The 14175-nt window shown below is 47.1% G+C and overlaps 1 non-coding gene across 1 annotated transcript; it reads left to right on the top strand.

The window, feature by feature from the left end:
• Positions 1–389: 389 nt before the first annotated feature.
• Positions 390–461, top strand: TRNAH-GUG. Its single transcript has one exon. It is a non-coding gene; the product is annotated as a tRNA-His (tRNA).
• Positions 462–14175: the final 13714 nt, after the last annotated feature.

Raw genomic sequence — 14175 nt, forward strand, 5'->3', positions numbered from 1 at the left:
GACTAAACAATATTTGGTACTTTTATATTCATTTTCTATTCCCCTGCTACCCTAATGCTAAGTGATAAAATGGATACATTAACTTCTTTGTTAATACTCTAAAAAAAAACAAAGGATGTACACTGAACATTTTCTCACCTAAGGCATACTTTCAGCAATAACAGGAGGAATTTCCTTGATGATAGTTTGGCTCAGGCCTCTGGTGGGGCCCATGCTCTGGTGTCCACTGACCCTAGGTGGTCTCTCTTTTTTTCCTTTGGTCACGATTTTAACTGGGACTGTAATGGGGAGACGTGAGAAATACCTGTGGCCGCCGGTGAGGTAGGTGGCCGCCCCGAGAGCACAGAGCTGAGCATTTTCCGCTCCGCTGATGCCTGGGCAAACGCCTGGCCGTGATCGTATAGTGGTTAGTACTCTGCGCTGTGGCCGCAGCAACCTCGGTTCAAATCCGGGTCACGGCATTGCTTTTTGGTGGGGGGCTCTCCTAGTGGCTCAGCCTGATGGCGTCCATTTGCAAAGAGAGCCAGCAGCTGGTCCCTAGTTTCTGCTTGGTAAAGGAAAGTCAGTGGGGTCCGTCCATCAGAAAAAGAGTAAGAGGAATTCTTCCTGGGCGCCAGGGTCGAAAAGCAGTTTTCACACCAAATGGAACAAATGTTTTACACCTGTCTCACAGGCTGGCTAGCCCTCTAATGTAAACCAGGCTTAATCTTGCCTGTGATCTAGCAGCTAGCCCGCAGCTGAGGCGATATGGCAACTTAATGATAATTAGTGATCCCAGCTGTGAAAGTGTTAGGAAAAGATTATACAAACAGAGTAATGGGGGAACTCAGTGAGGGAGAGACTAGAGAGAAGGCAGTGCCCTAATGCAGGTAGGTGGAGTAGCTCTCTGCCACCCCAGAGGGGGAAGAGCCTATCCAGCCACTGGAGTGGGGTGGAGCTAGGGAGCTCAAAGCCTGCCCCTCAGAGGGTCAGGCGGTGAGCCAGAAGTATAAAGGCTTGCCCTCACAGTTCAATGAGGCCTGAGCTGCTGGAGAGGCCAGATGTATCGAGCTTAGCTTGTGGCTGGGAAAACTCTATGGCCCAAGGCAGCTGTGAGGATTGGCCCTGCCTGGCCTGCCCTTGCTACCAGGAGGAGTTGCTGGACCTACCCTACCCTGCACTTTCTACCTGGAGGAGGTGCTGGGCCTGCTGCTTGCCTACTTCCCAGAGGAACCTATGATGCTGGACCCCCTGCAGTGGACAACACACTGACCCAGGTACTACCTGAGGGGGAGTCTGGGAGTAGCCCAGGGGCAGCTGACCCTAGTCTGGCTGCAGCACTGCCAGAGCCTATGTCAGTGACTAAGCAGTGGGTCTTCTGCTGCTGCTAGGGCCCCGGGCTGGGATGCAGTGGAGTGGGAGGACCTCTGTCCCCCCTGCCACCCAACTTGTGGGTGGCAGATTCCCCCTCTCACAGGCCTTTGGAGGCTTGGGCCTACTGTGGTTGCCCCGCCCTGACCTAGGGCCTGGGCTCCCTTTGGTTTATACTGTTGTTGCTCAGCCCTGCCTGAGCTTGGACTTGGCATGGCCCTACCCTGACCTGGGGCCTGGGCCTACTATTGATTGTACTGCTCCTGCTCAGCCCTGCCTGAGAGTCTGAGCCTGTGACTCATTGTTGCCTGCCCTGACCTGGGCCTGGGCTTACACTGTTTATTTCGGTTACCGCAAGGGCTGCCGAGGGATACCCCTGTGGACAGACTAATTCCCTGAACAATAACTGTATGTAGTGAGCCAGCGTGGCTCCCCGCTGCCCCGGAGAGGGTCGAACCCCAGCAAACCCTTGTACAAGGACCCAGAGGGAGTAGGGTCCGGCTCAGGCTCTTGTGCAGGAGGCCCTGAGGTAGGGTCAGTAAAAGCACATTAGTGGAGTCTCTCTCCAGGAAGAGAGGAAAAAATCCAGGTAGTTTGAAATGTAAAACATTTAAGTAGATATATTTTAAAAACCTAATTATAATGCATTGCTTTGGAGAGAGGTGTTGGTGGTGTAGAGTTGGCTATGCTGGCTTTGTCACTTGAGGTCTCCTCTATGCCAGGGGAATACCCAGCCCAGCTACCCTTTTAGAGCAACTTTCAGTCCTCTTTGTGCCACCAGAGCCATGAACTCAACATCTGCAGCATGATCCAAGCTATTCAGTTGAATCTTTTTTTATCTAGTGCATGATATACTGGATGTTTTAAAGTAGGGAAGAAGCATTTCATTCCCAGTTCCACCTGTGCTGTGCCTACATAGGTATGGCATGGGGAGAGGAGACAGTACCTAGTGCCCCTGTACAGCTCTGGTTCCTAGGACTTGATGGGAGGAGGTGGCTCCAGCTGGGCCCCATTTTACACCCTCCCCCCAGTGCAGCAGTCCCTGCTTTGGCTGCTTCTCTGAGAATGAGAGTAGGTAACCTCTTTTATAGCAGGCACTGATAATAATTTTCCCCCAAATCAAGTGGGATAAAAACATGTTGGTTTATATCTCACTATAAAAATACCTTGTCCCTGTAGGCATTTGCTGTTGGGTCAGCATTGGATAGCAGGGCAGCTACATTTGCTATTACAGACGTATACAGCAAATATCCAGAAACCACACTGGTGCTTGTAACCCACACTTCTGCAACTCCTGAGAAGTTAAAAAAGAAAACTGTACTGATTAATTCTTTTAATACACATCTCTAGCAAGTTAAATAACAAATTATTATATAAATTGTGGGTTAGATTGTGCCTACCTCTGCCTGGGTGTGCAGAGATTGGAGAAGAGGTCACACACAACCTTCAAGTCTGTGCAGTGGCCATACACAATCAGTGTCCTTGCACTTTCAGCAGGCAGGGACTCGGACTCTAATGCCAATGATGGCTTTAGAAACCCCATGGGAGGCTGGAGGGGTGCTCTTATCTTCCCTTGTGCCAGCATGCTACATAGGGTTACCATTCGTCCGGATTCCCCCGGACATGTCCGGCTTTTTCGGGTTAAAAATAGCGTCCGGGGGGAATTTGTCAATGTCAGGACTTCCCCTCCTCCCCCCCCCCCCCATGCAGAGCGTGCGCATGGCTTACAGAGCAGCCGGGGCTCCCAGAGCCCTTCCTGCACTTCTCTCCTGAAACTTGACACCACTCCCCTCCTCCCCCTCCCTCCCTGCATTCACAGATCGCTCGTCTGGAGCTCCGACCCTGCTGCCCTCCCCCGCTGTTGAGCGCGCTGCTCTGCAGCACAGTAAGGGGGCCGGGGGCCAGAGAAGCAGCAGGGAGGTTCTGGGGTGGGGGGGGTAGTCAAGAAACAGGGAACAGGGGGGAGGGTTGGATGGGTCAGGGAGTTTGGGGGGGGCTGTCTGGGGGTTGGGGGGTGTAAGGTTTTGGGCAGTCAGGGTACAGGTAGGAGGTAGGGTCCTGGGGGACAGTTGGGGGGGTCTTAGGAAGGGGCAGTTAGGGGATAAGGAACAAGGAGGCTTAGGTAGGGGGTGGGGTTCTGGAGGGCAGTTAAGAGCAGGGGTCCCAGGAGGGGGCAGTCAGGGGACAGGGAGCAGAGGGGTTTAGATGGGTCAGGAGTTCTGGGGGGGGGCTGTCAGGGGGTGGGGGTGTGGATAAGGGTTGGGGCAGTCAGGGGACAGGTAGGGGGTAGAGTCCTAGGGGGCCAGTTAGGATGTGGGGAAGGTCTCAGGAGGAGGCAGTCAGGGGACAAGAGGCAGGGAGGCTTAGGGAGGGGGTGGAATCCTGGGGGGCAGTCAGGGGACAAGGAGTGGGGGGGAGGGTTGGGGATTCTGAGGGGGCAGGAAGTGGGAGGGAGTGGAAGGGGCAGGGGCGGGGCTAGGACAGGGGTGGGGCTAGGGCGGGGCTCCTCCCGTCCTCTTCTTTGATTGTTGAAATATGGTAACCCTAATGCTACACCTTACATAAGAACTGCCATACTGGATCAGACCCATCTAGTCCAGTATGCACCTGTGAGGTAGATGCAAGGAACCCCTGTGATGGGTTTGGTCACAGGGACCCTGTTGGGATTGTCACCTGATATGCTGGAATTATCTCTGAGCCCGTTTTCCCTACCAGCTTGGGACTCCAGAACCTTGCCTTGTTAAGCCAGACACGCTAGCCTGCTGCAACACAGACTCGGGGTCTGAGCCATGTTCACAAAGCTGCAGACTTAACTGAAAACAGCTTAGCAGGTTACCTGCCTCCAGCACCCCGATACCCAGCTCCCAATCAGATCCAAACCCTAAATAAATCCATTTTACTCTCTATAAGGCTTATAGAGGGCAGACAATTTGAGTTTACCTTGTATAACACTGATAGAGAGATGCACAGCTGTTTGCTCCCCCAGGTATTAATCACTTACTCTGGGTTCATTAATAAACAAGTGATTTTATTAAGTAAAAAAATAGGATTTATATGGAGATATCAGTATCTCATAGAACTGGAAGGGACCTTGAAAGGTCATTGAGTCCAGTCCCCTGCCTTCACTAGCAGGACCAAGTACTGATTTTTGCCCCAGATCCCTAAGTGGCCTCCTCAAGGATTGAACTCACAACCCTGGGTTTAGGAGGCCAATGCTCAAACCACTGAGCTATCCCTTTAAGTGGTTCCAAGTAATAACAGACAGAACAAAGTAAGTCACCCAGCAAAATAAAACAAAAACATGCAAGTCTAAGCCTAATACATTAAGAAACTGATTACAGGTAATATCTCATCCTCAGATGTTCCAATAAGCTTCTTTCACAGACGCTTCCTAGTCTGGGCCCAATCCTTTCCCCGGTACAGTCTTTATTAGTTCCAGCAGACATCTTAGGTGGAAAGCAGGGGCTTTCTCATGACTGGCAGCCCCCTTTGTTCTACTCCATCCCCTTTTATACCTTTGGCACAAGGCAGGAATCTTTTCTCTCTGGGTCCCCACCCCTCCTCCTTAATGGAAAAGTACCAGATTTAAGATGGATTTCATTATCAGGTGACATGGTCACATGTCACTGTAAGACCTCATTCTTCATTACCCACTGGCTGGCAGACAGGTACACAGGAAGGCTTACAGGTAAATAAACCATCCATAACCAATTGTCCTAGTCAATGGGAGTCATCAAGATTCTAAACCAGCATTAATGGTCCACACTTGTCATAATTACAATAAGACCTCAGAGTTATACTTCATATTTCTAGTTTCAGATACAAGAATGATACATGCATACAAATAGGATGAACACACTCAGAAGATTATAAGCTTTGTAATGATACCTTACAAGAGACCTTTTGCATATAGCATATTTCAGTTATGTCATATTCACATTCATAAGCATATTATCATAAAGCATATGGAGTGCAACATCACAACCCCACTGTAAACAGTTGTAGGATAAACAGCCTTCTGTGAAGCTCTCATCCTAGCCCAGGGGTGGGTAAACATTTTGGCCTTAGGGCCGCATCAGGTTTCAGAAATTGTATGGAGGGCCGGTTAGGGGAGGGGGGCGTGCCCCCCCAGGACCCTGTCCCCTGACTGCCCCCCTGCTGCCCCATCCAACACCTCCTCTCATTCCTGACAGCCCGCCCAGGACCCCTGCCCCATCCAACCACCCCTTCTTCCTGTCCCTGACTGCCCCCCACTGCCTCATCCAACCCCCCTCCTTCCTGACTGCCCCCCCAGGACCCCTGCCCCCATTCAACCCCCCTGTTCCCTGCTCTCTGACTGCCCTGCCCTTGTCCACCCCCCTGACCACCCACCTGAACTCCCCTGCCCTCTTTACAACCCCCCCTCCGCCCCGTTACCGCACTGCCTGGAGCACTGGTGGCTGCCAGCGCTACAGCCGCGCCGCCCAGAGCCAGCCACGCCACCACACAGCACAGAGCACTGGGTCAGGCCGGGCTCTGCAGCTGCGCTGCCCAAAGCATTGTGCCAGCGGTGGAGTGAGCTGAGGCTGTGGGGGAAGGGGAACAGCAGGGGAGGGGCTGGGGGCTAGCTTCCCAGGCCAGCAGTTCAGGGGCTGGGCAGGAGGGTCCCGCGGGCTGTAGTTTGCCCACCTTTGTCCTAACTCCTAGTTAGAGATTGGCTTAAACCCTGATGCATGAGGCTTGTTATCCCTTCCAAAACTCTTTTTAGCACTAATTATAACTGAGTATTTTATTATCCTTATAAATGTCTAATCCCTCTTTGAATCTGGTTAAATCTTGTTAAAAGATATAGCAGATGCTGTCACAGTGTGCACTCTTTTCTTCTCCCCAGAGCTCTCAGAGGTGTTGTGCCTGCCAGCATGCAGCCCTACTCACCAACACACCAATGCATGCAATGCCTTAAATCTACAATGTACATATATGGTCCATATCACCATAGTATCTGACTGCTTATGTACTCTCTCCTTTAAGGCCTTGGCTACATTGGCGCTGTACAGCGCTGCAACTTGCTGCGCTCAGGGGTGTGAAAACGCCCCCCCACCCCAAGCACAGCGCTGTAAAGCGCCAGTGTGCTCGGAGCCTGCAGTGCTGCACACTCACTCGCAGTGCTGCAAGCTACTCCCCTCAGAGAGGTGGAGCTCTCGCAGCGCTGGCGGCGCGACTACTCGTGCTTCACAGTGCTGCCGCGGCAGCGCTGTGACTTCCCGAGTGTAGCCAAGGGCTGATGATTCATCTCTATTGCTATCTATAATTTGCACAATTGATCCAAAAACTAGAGGCCAGATTCAAGAGGCTCAGTACAGGAGAGAAAGGAAGGCCACTGGGTAGTTGGTTACAGCTCCCTGATTTATAGGCCAGCCTTAGCCCTGGCTGTGACATTGCACTCTATATGATTTTATGAAAATATGTTAATGTAACTGGAACATGCTTCATGCAAAAGGTCTCTTGTAAGGTATCATTACAAAGCTTATAATCTACTGAGTGGGATCAACCTATTTGTATAAATGTATCACTCTTGTATCTGAGCCTTGAAATATAACTCTGAGGGCCTATTGTAATTATGGAAAGTGTGGGCCATTAATGGTGGTTTGAAATCTTGATGACTCCCATTAACCAGGAAAATTGACTGCAGATGGCTGTGTTTTACCTGCAAGTCTTCCTGTATACATGTGTGCTGGCAAGTGGGAAATGAAGTCTTGCAGTGACATGTGATCATGTTACCTAAACTGGAATCCATCTTTAACCTGGTGCCTTTCCATTGAGAAGGAGGGGGTGGGAACCCAGAGAGGGACAAAGGAGTCCTGCCTTATGCAAAATTTATATAAAGAGGAGGAACAGAACAAAGGGGAGGAGCCATCATGAAGAATTCCCTAGCTACCACCTGAGCTGGAACAAGAGCTGTACTGGGGAAAGAACTCTACCCAGGCCTGGAAGGTGTCCAGTCTGAGAAAAAAACTTACTGAAGCATCTCTAAGGGTGAGATGATCTGTATTCAGTTTGCTTAGACATAGATTTGCATGTTTTATTTTATTTTGCTTGGTGACTTACTTTGTTCTATCTGTTACTACTTGGAACCACTTAAATCCTACTTTCTGTATTTAATAAAATCACTTTTTACTTATTTAACTCAGAGTATGTATTAATAGCTGGGTGGGCAAACAGCTGTGTATATCTCAGTGTTGTAGAGGGCAAACAATTTGCGTTTACCCTGTATAAAGCTTATACAGGGCATCACTTAAAGTTGTTGCTGGACAAAGCAACTGAGAGCTATTGCTGGAATTATTACTACCACTAGGATTGTCACAAGAGTGCCTGTCACTTGCAGGCCTGAAGACTTTACAAGGGTTGTCACTAGCACAGTTGTCAAATGGAACAAAGTAAAGCCAGAAAAATAATTGTGGGCTATAACAATACCATCAACAGTCCTCAAGAAATATCAGAATGGTCACTTGTAGGTGGGTTAGCAGAGTCATAACCTATGCTAAGCATGTGTGACAGGGCTTTCTAATATCAAACATAAACAGAGGAGATTAAATGTTACTTAGCTGACACTCTACTAGCTTTCTAAGCACTTAATTTTTATGTATTTTATAATTTCTCTGTAGAAAATAGAAAAATTGGTGTAACGCCCCACTTGATCTGGTGAGAGCTGATGGAATCCCAGAACAAGATAGGTTTTAGCCTGTAATCACACTATTACACAAAAACATTTTATAATGTGTGAAAGCATTCATAAACCTCTGTGCTTCTCCTGTCCCTGGTTTCTACTTACCCAGAGGTTCTACTGGTAAACCCAAGAGTTAACTGGAAATAGAAGTAAGTTCTCAGTGTAGAACTGGATGCAGGCGTTCCAGTGAGTATTGCAAACTGGAGTACAATCTCAAAAATGATGTGGGAAGTGTTCCCTATCAGATCTGTTAACTAAAGGAGCAAATGCCAATGGTTATACTTCTATGGAAGCTACAAGTTTACAGGCAGACAAGAGCAAGCTCATATATTAGGGGCTGATGCTAACCTGCCATATTTTTGTGATGCTTTCCCCAAACCGCTAGTATCACTTCTATCTTACCTGGATTTAGCTTCAATTTACTCATCCCCGTCAAGCCCTGGTCTTGGCCAGTCACCAATAAAATATGTTTACAAGCCCCACATAAAGTACATTGAGCCTTGCCTTCAAACAGGAGGTAATAATCAGAACAACATATACTGTCCACCCCAAATCACTCATCCCTCTTCAAAATCAAGATCCAAAATGTGTTCTCCCACATGCATTGAGTCAGAAATCACAACAGGCTCATGATAGCTAAGGCAGCCACGAGCTCATGAGCTAACTCTGAAGCACCGTTATCCACGTGGACACAGAAGTCACTGAAGATAAGAAGCATGTCAATCCAAGATCAAACCAGACAAATATTTGATCAATGCATTAGGGAGTCAGAAGTGCAGAAACCTGTACATCACAGCTATTCCTAATTTAATCACAGATGAATATCACCAAACAAATCAATTTTTTGAGTCAGGCAACTCATACATTTGACATCAGATGCTAACAACACATCTACAACGTCCTTTCTCTGCTCATGCTGAACCAAGTACTTGACTGAAAAATGCTACAGGCTAAGGGCCCTGCAGCATTATCCAGCCAGGTCTCCATTATATAAGCAAATCATGGATGGTGGTTTATTAATTTATTAAATTGCTGTTCTTGGACTGAACAGTGAAGAGCAGGATCCCTGGCAGCTGATGGTGTATGTTCCCAAGGTGAGACCCCCCAGATGGAATGAGTATCATCCAGTTTTTGTCTGGATGCTCTCTTCCCATCATGATGTCCCAAGCTCAACACAACAAGGATCAAAGAACTCTAACCCCTGAAAATGATCCTCAATCTCCATATATCCAGCCCATGGGGCTGAATTGCTTAACTCTTTCAGGCACCGTGGAGTGGTTACTGAAGAGGTGCTGCTGTTGAAGCTGTATGTCCAAAGAAAGGATCCAGTATGACCATTTCTATGCTCTTGCATATCAGTGGTAGCCAGTTATTTTCATCCGACATTAAACTGTCAAACTGTAGGAACAAAATATGGATAGAATGATAAAAAGAGAGGAATCTGATGGTACTGGATGACCTAAGTGGTGTGTGTGGTGTGTGTGTTTTTTTTGGGGGGTGGGGGGTGGGACTCCTCCTTTATTGTATTCTGGAATAGTCCAAAGTACACCACATGGTGTTTTATAATGCTTCCAGAAACCCTGCTCATCTTCAACCCAACAGAGGCTACAGGTCCCAGTATATGATGCTTTTGATCTGTCTGTGTGAAGATGGAGTATAGTCTGCTGGGATCTTTGGTCTTGAATGATCACAAAGCTATATTAAAATGAGGACAACTTGAAACTAGTTCCTGTTACCAAATGTGGCCGTCAGCTGGGCAAAGTTTTGGGGACCTGACTTTAAGAACATAAAAATGGCCATACTGGGTCAGACCAAAGGTCCATAGAGCCCAATATCCTGTCTTCCGACAGTGGCCAATGCCAGGTGCCCCAGAGGGAATGAACAGAACAGGTAACATCAAGTGATCCATCTCCTGTCACCCATTCCCAGCTTTTGGCAAACAGAGGCTAGGGATACCATCCCTGCACATCCTGGCTAATAGCCATTGATGGACCTATCCACCATTAATTTATCTAGATTTAAAAAAAAAAAAAAAACCCTATTATAGTCTTAGCCATCACAACATCCTCTGGCAAAGAATTTCACAGGTTGACTGTTCGTTATGTGAAGAAATACTTCCTTTTATTTGTTTTAAACCTGCTGCCTATAAATTTCACTTGGTGACCCCCTAGTTCTTGGGTTATGAGAAGGAGTAAATAACACTTCCTTATTTACTTTCTCCATACCAATCATGATTTTATAGACTGCTATCATATCCCCCCTTAGTTGTCTCTTTTCCAAGCTGAAAAGTCCCAGCCTTATTGGTCTCTCCTCATATGGAAGCTGTTCCATACCCCTAATCACTTTTGTTGCCCTCATAATCCTAAATCACACAAAAACGCTGATAAATTGGCAAGTACAGTGACCTGATTCTACTCTTCAATGTACCTCTTCATTCTTATGATGCGCAAGAGCTTCAGAACACGGGCAATTAAGACAACTTGAATCACTTGCATTGTAACTTGTCTGTCATAGGAATGCTGAATCGTTGAACTCTACCTTAGGACAAGCATGTAACAGGATGACAGAAGTAGCAAAGCTGTAATACTAATCTTTATATTAAAATTCTTGTCCATATCTGGCTGACCACTTAAAACTTTTTCCTGTTGAACTGATCTTGATGTCCAGACACCAAAAGCTCATGATCTGTAAGCACCTTTGGTTTTTCAACTGGTAACAAAAGATATGCAACTGATCATGCAACTTTCTTGCGAGAAGGACAGTTTGCTATGTATTGTTTAACTCAAACAAGCACCGTATAATCTATCCACACTGTCATACTGTGGCCATCACTGTAGTATCTGAGCACTTGTTTCTTTAGCAAAGCCAGACATATGGGAATAGGTTTAAAAAAAAAAATGGTGGTTAGTAATTGGAAGGGTGTTGTTGGTTGTGTGTGGGTTTTTTTTTTTCCCCACTTCTTTCACATCCCCCCCCCCATTTTCCCTCTGTATTTATTTGTAAAGTTTTCCAGATTTACAAAAACCCACACATGACAGAATGAAGGGTAAAGTACTATGCATAAATAAAGTATAATGGAGCCACAATGAACATGCAAAATGGAATGCCAATATAGCAATGATCAGCCCATAAAAATAGTTAACAATATGTAAGTGTAATACAACTTTACCTAATGTACCAGTATTTTGTAGACCTACATCTGCTATAATTTCCTTGTGAAAACCTATTGTATTTATTTTGCAGTCTTCCATAGAAAGTGTTTTCTGAAATGCTTTGTAGAATACCAATTAGACAAGAGGGAGGGGGGAAAAAGTAAATGGCATAGACAAGGGAATGAAGTTCTATATTCAAATACCACCTGAAAATGAATGGAAAGACAATGAAGTGGAGGGTAGGTGTGTCTTGCGTTACCTTCTATTATGCTGTTTCTTCAAAAGGAGAGATATATGTGGGAGAGGAAAGGGGGAACTTCTCTGTCTTATCTTTAAGATGATTATAATGAAATCTGTAGGAAGAGCAGAGAGAGAGTCTGGGACAAACCAGGATGTGAGGTAGGCCTTCCGAATAAGTTTTAGATCCAAGATTGCTAGCTAGTCATAAAAGTGTGTGTGTGTGTGTGTGTGTGTGTGTGTGTGTGTTAAACATCCCCTATAGATTGGCCTAGCTTTTGGAGAGGAACTAGACAATGGGAGTGGTGAAAAGGGTAAGTACACTGACTCCAAACATGAAGACAACGTAGAATTTCCTGCAATCACATAGGGAGAAAAAGGCAAATATAATCCAAAACCAGCATAGTCTAGTTGATAGGGCCCTAATGTGGAAGTCAGGAGACATGAGTTCTGTTCCTGATTCTATGGATGACTTTGGGCAAGTCATTTCCCTACTCATTCTTTATCTCTTGATGTGTGTTTGTCAGAATATCACCAGATTGAGACTCTATTTACTTGTACAACAAATTTAGGACTCCACTATGCTGAGAGTATACTAGATAGCCTGTGAACCAATAGCCGAGCACAACCAGACTGCCAGAAACTGTGGAGTTTACTCTTCTGAAAGGTGTTGGACTGTATGGTTATATACGAGGAGCAGTGTAATTTGAGGTTTAAATGCATTGTGGTGGTGGTGTGAAGAGAGCGCGTACAGAAAACCCAACTAGGAGAGTATATGTGGGCTCCTTTGTGAGGGTGGATACCAGTGTATAGCAGAGTGACCCTAAAACAGCATCCCTATGCTAGAAGGCAAGGAGCTCCCTGGTATCTAGCAGAGAGTTTCAGCTGGCCTGACCCCAACTCATTATTGTTATAATCTGTATCTAAAAGATGTCATCTGATATGTCATTGGAAAATTCACTGATCATAAATAATCTAGCATGATATGTGATGTATGGTCAACCCACAAAAGCTTATACAGATATGCTGCAATTATAACTAAAATGTGTTTAAACCAGGCATGTCAGGGGAATCAGTAAGTAGGTTTTCTCCAAACAAAGGAAAGAGGCCAACACCTTAAACCAGCTTTGCCCAAATTAATGGGATATTCATTTGTATCAGAGGTTGCAGGAAGCGATCGCAGCCCACTTCAGCTTATTCTAAGCTACTTTTGGCTTGTTTGTGTGGCATTGGGTGACTGTTTTCAGGCAGTCATGGCATGTAGGTAAACTTGGCTCTCAGGTGTGTGTAAGTGTGTAAAATTTTTTTTGCCTCAAATCCTGTCCAGCATCAAGACACCTTGCTGCAAATGCCACCAGCTTCAAGATGCAAATCCCACCCAGCATCACGATGCCCAAATGCTTTTTTGGGACAGTTTTCACAGGTTCTTCAGTCCAATAACACTTGTTTGGGGGAAGTTTTCGGGCATTAGGAACTTTATCTGGGGCTACGTTTCAGCATACATTTCGAAGGCTTACTGAACTATAAAGAAAGGGGCAAAGAACACTGAAGTTATCCTGTCACCTGAGGAGACAAGGAATATCAGTATCATGGGCTCTGTGGGGAGCCTGACTAAGAGCTAATCAGTCATTGCTGGAAAACAAAGATTGTAACTTGTTAAGTTAAGCCTTAGCCATTAGAAAGCATATTTTACCTCTGTTTGTTTATAACCTTCCATCTTGTATTCTTTATAATTGAGCTCACTTAAAACCTATTGTTTGATTGATTGAATTAACCTAGTTTTACTTTTGATCTAAACCAACCCTGTGTTTTGATTGAATTGAGGTGCATGTTAACTCTAGTTAAGATAACAAGCTCCTGTTTGTTTCTTTAAAGTAACAGTAAATTTAATATTTTCTATGAATGTACAGTGACAGGCTGTGCATGGTAGAGAGCCATCTCTGAGAAGCTCTAGGGCTGGAGTTCAGATTGTTACCTGCTAAGCAAGGTTGGGGCTAGGAAACCCCTGAGCAGTTTGCAGGCAAGGTAGGGTCAGGGAGTTGTCACACAGCTTCATTGCAGCCAAGCTCCCACTTGCTGAGGTTGAAAGGGCTAACACTGTCCACAGCGCTAGGTAGCCCTAGCAGCTTGTCACAATCAGCCTCCCTCTTCCTTACCCATACACTGCTACCTGCTCCCAGAACAAGTTGTTGGGGCAGATGCAAGGAAGAGATACCTGCTCTCTGCTCAGGCCCAGCTCTAGGAAGAGGGTAGGAGATGGGTCTGTAAGGGGCAGGTCACGCAGTAGCAGTCCCACTCCTCGCCTTGGCACCTGAAGGGGCTGTAAGGGTGGATCACACAGTATGGGGCATGTTCCACCCTCCACTGCTCCCGCCTGAGGGCGGCCGCGCTATCAAACACAGTGAAACGCGTCTCCTCGGGGGCCAGCAGCCTCGCCACGCCATGGGGCTCCTGCAGGGCACGGACACAGCGAGGGGCGGGCTGGGGGGTGCAGAGCAGCGGGGGAGGGGGAAGGAGGGATCACTGTGGGGAGGGGCGAGTGGGGGCGGGCACGCGGGGAGGGGGTGTGGACACGAGTCGGTAAGGGCGACTCGCGTGGGACGAGCAGAAGCGCGGGGCGATAGCGGGGGCGTACGCAGCAGAACTCCTTTTCCCGCCGTGCTCCTGAATGGGCGCGCAGGCGCAGTAAGTGTCGGGTCACGGGGGGGAGGCCGCTGCCCGGAAGAAGTC

The sequence above is a fragment of the Trachemys scripta genome, chromosome 1 (assembly GCF_013100865.1).
Source record: "Trachemys scripta elegans isolate TJP31775 chromosome 1, CAS_Tse_1.0, whole genome shotgun sequence".
Lineage (NCBI taxonomy): Eukaryota > Metazoa > Chordata > Testudines > Emydidae > Trachemys > Trachemys scripta.